We start from the raw sequence: 8,821 nt of genomic DNA, 5'->3' as shown, positions 1-8,821 counted from the left end.
TTCCCTTCCCTTCTCTTCCCTTCCCTTCCCTTCCCTTCCCTTCCCTTCCCTTCCCTTCTCTTCCCTTTCCTTCCCTTCCTTTTCCTTCCCTTCTCTTTTTTTCTCATTTGACTGACTATTGTAGGTATCCCCTATCTGTACTCTTTCACAAGTTCATCGTAGAGAGGAACCCATCAGGTGGGGAGTTTTCCTTGCTTTGCCCTGAAATTCTGAGTATAAGCTTTCTACCAATTTTTCCTCATCACTAAAGAACTATCCCATCTTCTCATTTTAGTGCACATTTCCCTGATAACATTCCTTGTTATTGTTCTTCAGATATTCTTGTTAATATGTTCTTTGCCACTATGTACCTGTCAATTGCCCATATAGTGATGCTCATTTAAATTTTTTCAGATCCTCCATAGTATTCTTGACTTGCAGTCACATAAATGTCATCTCCAGAATAATATTTATATGAAAGGGGATGGACTTTTGTCCATGGACTGTGATCATGAAAGAAACTTGCAATTTCCTATAGCACAATCCAGGCTGCTTGAATCCCTCTATAATCTTTGTTAATGAGGCAAATTTGCTCTGAACCACTATAATGCGCATCCATTTTGAGAACCATTTAAGTATCAACTCTTTGCAAGGCAAGGGCAAGCACAAATTATTTTAGATAATTTTTTACTGGGTACATGATCTAGAAGTTGCAGAAACAAATTTAGGTAAAGAAAAACTGCCTGATAATTAAAAGGTACTTAAAAATGGAATGGGGAGAGGTTCTCTGATTTTACTGAAGGTCTTCAAGCAAACTATTTATGAAGTAATTGACTTTACCTGTTTTTGTATCCCTAGTGCTTAATGGCTAGGTAGTGCGATAGACTAAGCACTGAACCTCGTGTTAGATGAGAGTTAAAATTTGAGCTCAAAAATTTACTAGTTTTTGTGACCTTGGGCAAATCACTTAAGCCCTACTTGAGTAAAACTGGAGAAGAAAATGGCAACCCACTCAAATGTATTTGCCAAGAAAACCCTATAGACATTTGGTCTGTAAGGTCAAAAAAGAGGGGAACATGACTAAATGATTAAAGAACAGCAAAGTGCTTAGCACATAATAATTCTTTAATAAATGTTTGTTGATTGATCTCAGCTAAGAGTTTGAGTTTTTAAGCTAACATTTATATAGCTCTTTAAGATTTGCAAAGCATTTTACACAATAGCTAATGTCAATAACTTTACTAAGTGCTTATTGTGTGCTAGGCACTGTACTAAATTCTGAGGATATAAAAATACAAAAAAAAGTAAGAAAGATAGTTCCTGCCCTCAAGGAGCTTACAATTTAATGGGGAAAGAAAACACAAAAAAGGATGTTGAACATTGGGGGTGGTAACAGAAATTGGGAGTATAGCAAAGAAGTTAAAAAAGTTCCAAGGTATTCCAATTAGGTGAGAATTGAGATGCCTGAGCTACACTTCTCCTCAAATAGGAGCATTCAGAATTCATGACTTTACTTTCTAATAAGAGAGGCAGAAGATAGTAATGAGGTAGAAGAGCAAAGCTGATTGGATTTTTTAGAATGGTAAGGATTTCCCAATAATGGATTTCCTAGTGTAGAAGCCATAGTAGTACCAAAGTAGTACAGTCAGGTGATATCTTAATTTATCTTGACAGAAACTCTGTGATAGATGCTATTCTTATCTCCAATTTATATATGAGCAAATTGAGGCAGATAGTGATCAAGAGACTTGTTCAGAGTTAAAGAGCAGTAAGTATTTGTGGAAGGATTTTTAAAAAATAAAATCCATTTATTTATTTAATTAATTTAGAATATTTTCCCATGGTTACATGATTCATATTATTTCTCTCTCCTCCTCTACCCTCTACTGTAACCAACATGCAATTCCACTGGATTTTACATGTATCATTGATCAAGACTTATTTCCAAATTATTAATATTTGCATGAGGGTGATTGTTTAAAGTCTACATCCCCATTGAAACATGTGATCAAGAAGTTGTTTTTCTTCTGTGTTTCTACTTGTGGAAGAATTTTTACTCAGGCCTTTCAGATTGCAAATATATACACTATCCACTGTATCACTTAGTTGCCCGTGAGTTCATTCCAATCCTATAATTTTGTGACATGACAATATTTGTCTTTCTCTATATTTTCCTTGGTTCAAGGATTCAACTAGAATTAGTATAAATAATAGTGGTTATATCAATGTTTTTTAAAAGAAATACTAAACAAACATTCATGACCAAATGGTCTATTTACATATTTCCATTGATCTAGTGATCACTGGCTAAGGTCTCTTGGTAACCAAAAGGTTTGCTTATGACTGGGCACAATTTTATTCATTTAAAGCTTCTAGAAACATTTTATTGTTAATTTGGGAGTTTATTTCATCTTCTTCATCTTCAAAAATTATGAATGTAGTGCCTATTGAACAAATGCTACAAGAGGATTCCTAGTTCAGCTTTCATGCTTTATTATTTTTATTATTATTCAAATTTTAATATGGCACGATGTTCTCTGTAATTGGATCACAAGACATGCTCTTGGTTAAAATGAAGGAATACACAGGACTTACTGCCTTGGTATTCTGCAATATCTTATAATCCCAGGATCATCACCAGAAAGCAAAAATAAAAATTAAGAATAATAGCTGACATATAGAAATTAAAGGCCAGACTGTATCATCTTGTTTCAACCTCAAAATAAGAATAGAAAGGATGCTGTCCTTAGTCCCATTTTATAGATGAGGAAAATGTGCCTCAGAGAGATTGGATGACCAGTTCTCTGGCAGACAGCTACTGTCAGAGTAAAGATCTGAACACAAGTCTTCCTGACAAGTCCAGAATTCTATCAACTACCCTCAGGTTGCACATCGATGAGCAAGGTATAATAAAGTTTTCTTTTAGTTTAGCAGTTGACTTGAGTCAAATTTTGCCCTCAGACACTGTGTTATTGATTAAATCTTCAGGGCTCAGATGCAGCTACTGCTGCTACCATTACATACCAATTGCATTTATTATGTTAGAGTTACTCAGTACCTTCTGGAGAGTTCAAGTGATAAAAAAAAACACTTCTATTTCAGAGATATCAATCTTAAAGCTATGAAATCTGTGTTGTATGATTTAAAGACACAGAGATCAGTGCTGACTTTTGTCTTCTTTTTTTTTAAGATGCATAGTGCAAAAGTGTCACAAAAAAAAAAAAAAAGAAAAATGGCTTTTAACGGCAGCACTGACATTTATCGGGCATGCTTTTTAAGTTTGAAAAATAAACTGAACTCCATGAGAACAGTATCCTCTGTGGCAAGCTTTAAACTGTTTCTGTGACACTAAAACAGACAGCAATTTTGTGTCAGACTGCACAGACACAACACAATTTGAGTGTCTGTAGTCAATTGATATATCTCTGGAAAAGCAGCGTTTACTTGAAGGAAAGGACAGCATGATCATTAGCCCCTTTCCTGCTATCATTCTGTTTTATTTTTTAACATTCATTTAAAAAAAATGTTCAGTTCCAAATTCCCTCCTTCCCTCCAGCCTCTATCCTCATATGGTACTCATCATACATATGAAGTCAAGCAAAACACATTTCTATTTAATTCTACTATTATTTTTAAATATTTAACATTCTATCAACTATGTCACAAGTGGGAAAAAATTACTTTTTGTAATTAAGTATGAGACTTGAAATGTAAACTAACCAAAACTCTCTTCAGGATAATACCAAAGGAGACAGGACAGATGGTAAAACTGCTGATAATGATGACTAACATTTATATACCTCTTTAGGATGGGCAGGGTACTTCACATATATTATCTAATTGGATCCTTCTAAAGCTGTAAGATACAGTTCCAATGCAAATTAATTGGGACAAAAAATAAATAACAAAATGTATTGACATCAAATAAACCTCACAATTTTTTTTATGTCTTTAAAAAGTTTTGGAATTGAATGTCATATTTTTGCTGCAGTTTCATTGTAAGTGATTCAGTTTTGAGTTCACAAGAATTTGACATCTGTTCTTTAATTATTCAGTATGAAAACATCACATTGATTATTAAGCATTCTTTTGAACAACAAATTCATTTTTTCCTATTCTAGCTTTAATTTTAGCTGATTAGTTTTAAATGAGGTTTAAATCAGGAGAATTTCCGGGTCACTGAAGTATGTTTGTTTCCATCTTTTGGTTAAATTCATCAACTTTTCATGACCCGTAGCATAGTGTGTATTCCATCTTTGTTTAGGAATTTCTATAAAACTGGAGCAATTTTGCCTCTTAGCTTATCAATCCATTTATCAGAGGTAATTCCTTCAATGGAGACACTACTTCCAAGTTAACTGGAAGTTAAACAACAGGAAGAAGAAATATTTGCATGTGTGGATCTTTAACAGTTTAATGAGGTTCATCTGTAATTCTTCTTCCATCAGTTTTCAGTTATGAACAAAAAAAGTGTATTTCAAAAGTAGAAATTACCATTTAAAAATTCTTCGGTACTCCATCTCTTGTATTTTCTCTTCCAGAGTGAGTATTTTTTTCCTTCATAACAACAATCAGCAATTTTTTTCTGACTTATAGAAGCTAATTCCTTGTATAGAAGAATCAATAAGAACCTTTCAGCTGGTAGGTTTCTTTAGAGGTAATTTCTTGTTCACTGTAGATTTATTGTTTTGCATCAGTAGTTTATCAGTTTTGGGTGTTTTTCAGTGTAGATTATATTTTCCTGTATTCTCCAAATTTCTTCACAGTTCAGTGTGAATGATTCTGTTTCAATATATTACTGGAAAGGTCCTTAAAACTCTTAACTTTGTTATATCAACAGCCACTGAAATATTTTTAACAGTCAATATGTGCTCTTTCAGAGTTATAACTTTTCCTTGTTCCTTTGGAGAAAAATATCCTCTTCTTAAAAAGCACAAAATTTAAGACCCCAAAGAGATATCAATGAAATGGGTATATGTTTTATAAAATTTAGTATTCAATGAAAACAGAGCTAACTAAAGCAGTTGGGGGAAACTCATCAATAGTCTCATCTCATTAGTCAAAATTCTGAATCAGTACTGTTAAACGCAAGCAAACACTTAAGTGCATTGCCATAACAAAATGAAACAATATTAAAATTATTACTTATCCCAAGTAATTCACACACTCAATTGGACATATAATTATCATAAATATTTTTAGATGAGCAAACTGGTCATGAAATAGTTTAAGTGACTTGCCCAAGGTCACACAGCTAATAAGTAATTTCATTCTAATTCTTCCTAATTCTGATTAGCAACTACTTCATGTTGTCAAGGGATGATACACATTTCATCCTATTACCACATGATTTTTATTTCATCTGATGGGTTTTTACATTTCGAAAGCTTTTCATTCTACATGATTGAGAAATGAAAAATATTTGATGTAGTTGCATTGGTTAAACAAATTGTTCCTAACTTTCATGATTCAATGTTATATCTAAAAAGTTTTTAAAAGTTCTCTTTTAATAATTCTTCGGTCACAGCATTGTTTACTTGTTGAATTCATATGGATATTTTAAAGTTCATGCTTAGTGTGGATTTGTTGTCAGCTGTCAGTTGTTAGGACTATGATATATATATATATGTGTGTGTGTGTGTGTACATATATATATATACATATATATATATACGCACATATATATGTTCTGGAGTCAGAAAATAATTTCAGATTCAGCCTCAGACACTTAATGGATTTGTGATCCTGGACAAATCACTTATCCTCTATCTTTCTCAGTTCCCTCAACTGTAAAATGAGTAGAGTAATAATCTCTACTTCCTAGGGTTATTGAGAGAATCAAATGAGGCAATATTTGTAAAATACTTAGCAAATTTTTCTTAATAAATACTTGCTCCTTTCCCTTCCCACATTAATTCTAGTCATATAATACATCATTTTAAGATTTCAAGTAGATGCTAAATTTTGGTAACTTGCAGATATGTTGCACAGCTTCCCTATTTTATTTCACAGTCTGAACCAATCAATATGTCTGGGTCTTGTGAATAATCTTTCTGTAATTTGTCATGGCAATGGCTTGATCCTCAATAGCTATCATAATCCCTTCCATTTCTATGAGTAAATCCACATGACTCAGCCACTTGTTTGATGCTTTATTTGTCAAGATATTATTGGTTGAATTCAGTTAGATGTTTTTTGTGTGTTTCCTTTAATTCTGCTCCTAAAACTTAGCTATTTTATAAGCTCCCTTTGGAGATAAACCGCTTCTAGTTATACTCAACACATCCATAAGAATATACTTGTTCTCATCCTTTAGAATTGTGTTTTGAATTTTAACTAAGATATTTTTGATCATTCCAAAACCAACTTACTTCTATACTTTTTAACACATTTATCAAATATTCTGAGTATATGTCATTCTTCCTCATCAGTATTATTAGAATTATTATTATCTGATAAGTAGGGATAATAACTGCCTTACCTCCCTCATACTATTTTTGTGAGACTCTAATGAAGTAATGTATGGGCAGGTATTTTCTAAGCATAAAACAGTATGTAAGTGAGTTGAAACCATTATTTTTTTACATAACTTTGTAACTAATATTAAAAATGTAACTACCTTCTTACAATAAACATGGTTGATCAGAGAAATTAACCTTTTAATTTGAAAAATGCAAATATGTGATAGAAAAAATCACCATCACTGAAATAAATTTCGAAAGATTTTTGAGTACAGCTTGAGGAAAAAGAGTACTAGATGTTTTAGCTGAAGACTTACATTCAAAACTTATTTTGGTTACTCAGCTGAATGACTTTTGATAAACAAATTCAATTCTCTAAGCCTGTTTTTTCATTTGCAAAATGACTGGGTTAGTCTGGATGATCTTTAAGATTCTTTCTATTTACTAATCATATAGACCTATGATTTCCTAGATTTGGGAGACTCTTGTCCCTAAACAAATCAGAAACCTATGCTCATTCCCAGTTCTTGAGTTGTAGAGTCTGAAAATAATTTCCCAATTGGGCATAAACATTCTAATGATTATTCTCTCAGTTTAGTTAGGCAATGCATACTATGTACCTTTGTAAGCATACTGAGACCACCACAGAATTCACTGTTCTGTTAAAAGTTTCAATAACCTAGAATTGTCTCCAGTTCACAATGGCATATTAGAGAAGGTTTTTGGTGGAAGAATATTTGATTAAGAAACTTTTCTTCTTAATGAACTGGAGAAATTCCATGCAAACTGGAATGACCTCCAGGAATTGATGCAGAGTGAAAGGACCAGAACCAGGAATACCTTATACACAGAGATGGACACAATGTGGTATAATCAAATGTAACGGACTTCTCTCCTAGCAGCAATGCAATGATTTAGGACAATTCTGAGTGACTTAGGAGAAAGAATGCTATTCACATCCAGAGAAAGAAGCGTGGGAGCAAAAACACAAAAGAAAAACAAGTGCTTGATCACATGGGTTCATGGGGATATGATTGGGGATGTAGACTCTAAACTATCACTCTAGTGCAAATTTCAATAATATGGAAATAGGTCCTGATAAATGACACATGTAAAACCCAGTGGAATTGCATGTTGGCTATGAAAGGGGATGAAGGAGGGGAGTGAAAGAACATAAATCATGTAACCATGTAAAATATTTTAAAATAATTAATTAAATAAAATTTCCAAAATAAAAAAAAGGAAACTTTTCTTCTATATAACTATAAGGAATTTGGAAATTCTGAGTTGTACTTCTGAGCAGATGTTGGATAGGATAATTAATGACAACAATTATAATAATGACAATAACAATAGCTTACTTTTATGTTGAACTTTATGGTAGAAAACCAACATTTATGTTTATATAAAAATTCAATTCATCCTTATAACACTGGAGGGGTAGGGAGCTTAAGGATCATTATCCCCTTTTTATGGATCAGAAGACTGAGTTATGGAGAAATTAAATGACTTATCCATGGACAATATTAGAACAGAATAGAGGGAATGAGTGATTTGCAAAGGGTCTGGCCATGCAAAGACTTTGTACAGCAGCTTAGTACATGCATGGAACTGTATGGGCTCCCATTTTGGAATGGGGAGGAATGCTTAAAAAGGGACACTTGGATTCCAAGGGGGTCCATTGATTTCTGGACACTGAGGACAGCAGAAGCTTACTTCCTGTGGCCATTTTGTATCAGGTCACTTATTTCAACACTCAGCTAGTAAGTGGCAAAGGTCACACTGAAACCATTATTATAGGTTTCTAAGATTTTTCATAAAATTGCTGTTCTGATTTGGGAAAGTAGAAAATGTAAGAAGGAATAAAACATAAGCATATTATATAGCCCAACTTTGATTATGAAGGTCAAAACCAACCCAATAATTATTTTTATTAGGTAGCTATAGGATCAGGAAATAGTGAATAAAGGGTAAATAAAAAGAAAGAGTTGCACTTTCTCTCTGGTCATGTTCCTTTTATAATATTGGATAATTCATATCACTTCACTATTTAGTTGTCTCCTTGACCAAATGAAAATAAGGAAGTGTTGTGGACATGTCATAAAAGAAACCGACAGTGACTTAAGTGATAGACAGCATATTTGTCACCTAATGACCAACTTAGTTAAATTTTATAAAGCTCATTATTTGAAGCTCTTTGCTTGGCCATGAGATGACTGAATTTTGGCTAAAGGGACTTAAAATGATTTTGTTCTAAGGAGTTGAGGGATTGTCAATGTGAAGAAGTATTTATACCAATAGAATCACAGCATTGTGATGATTTGAAGTTCAACTAAGCTTCTTGATGACTTCATGGTTTTGACAACGGAATCATTCACAAA

General features: G+C 33.0%; 1 protein-coding gene across 1 annotated transcript in view; it reads right to left on the bottom strand.

The window, feature by feature from the left end:
• PLCB1 (phospholipase C beta 1) overlaps nt 1-8,821 on the bottom strand; it is an 821,547-nt gene that overhangs the window by 248,007 nt on the left and 564,719 nt on the right. The gene's annotated exons all lie outside the window — the stretch shown is intronic.

This window comes from Gracilinanus agilis, chromosome 2, assembly GCF_016433145.1.
Source record: "Gracilinanus agilis isolate LMUSP501 chromosome 2, AgileGrace, whole genome shotgun sequence".
NCBI classification, from domain to species: Eukaryota; Metazoa; Chordata; class Mammalia; order Didelphimorphia; family Didelphidae; genus Gracilinanus; species Gracilinanus agilis.
Note: the sequence above shows the minus strand (reverse complement) of the source record. Positions and strands in the feature narration are given on the sequence as shown.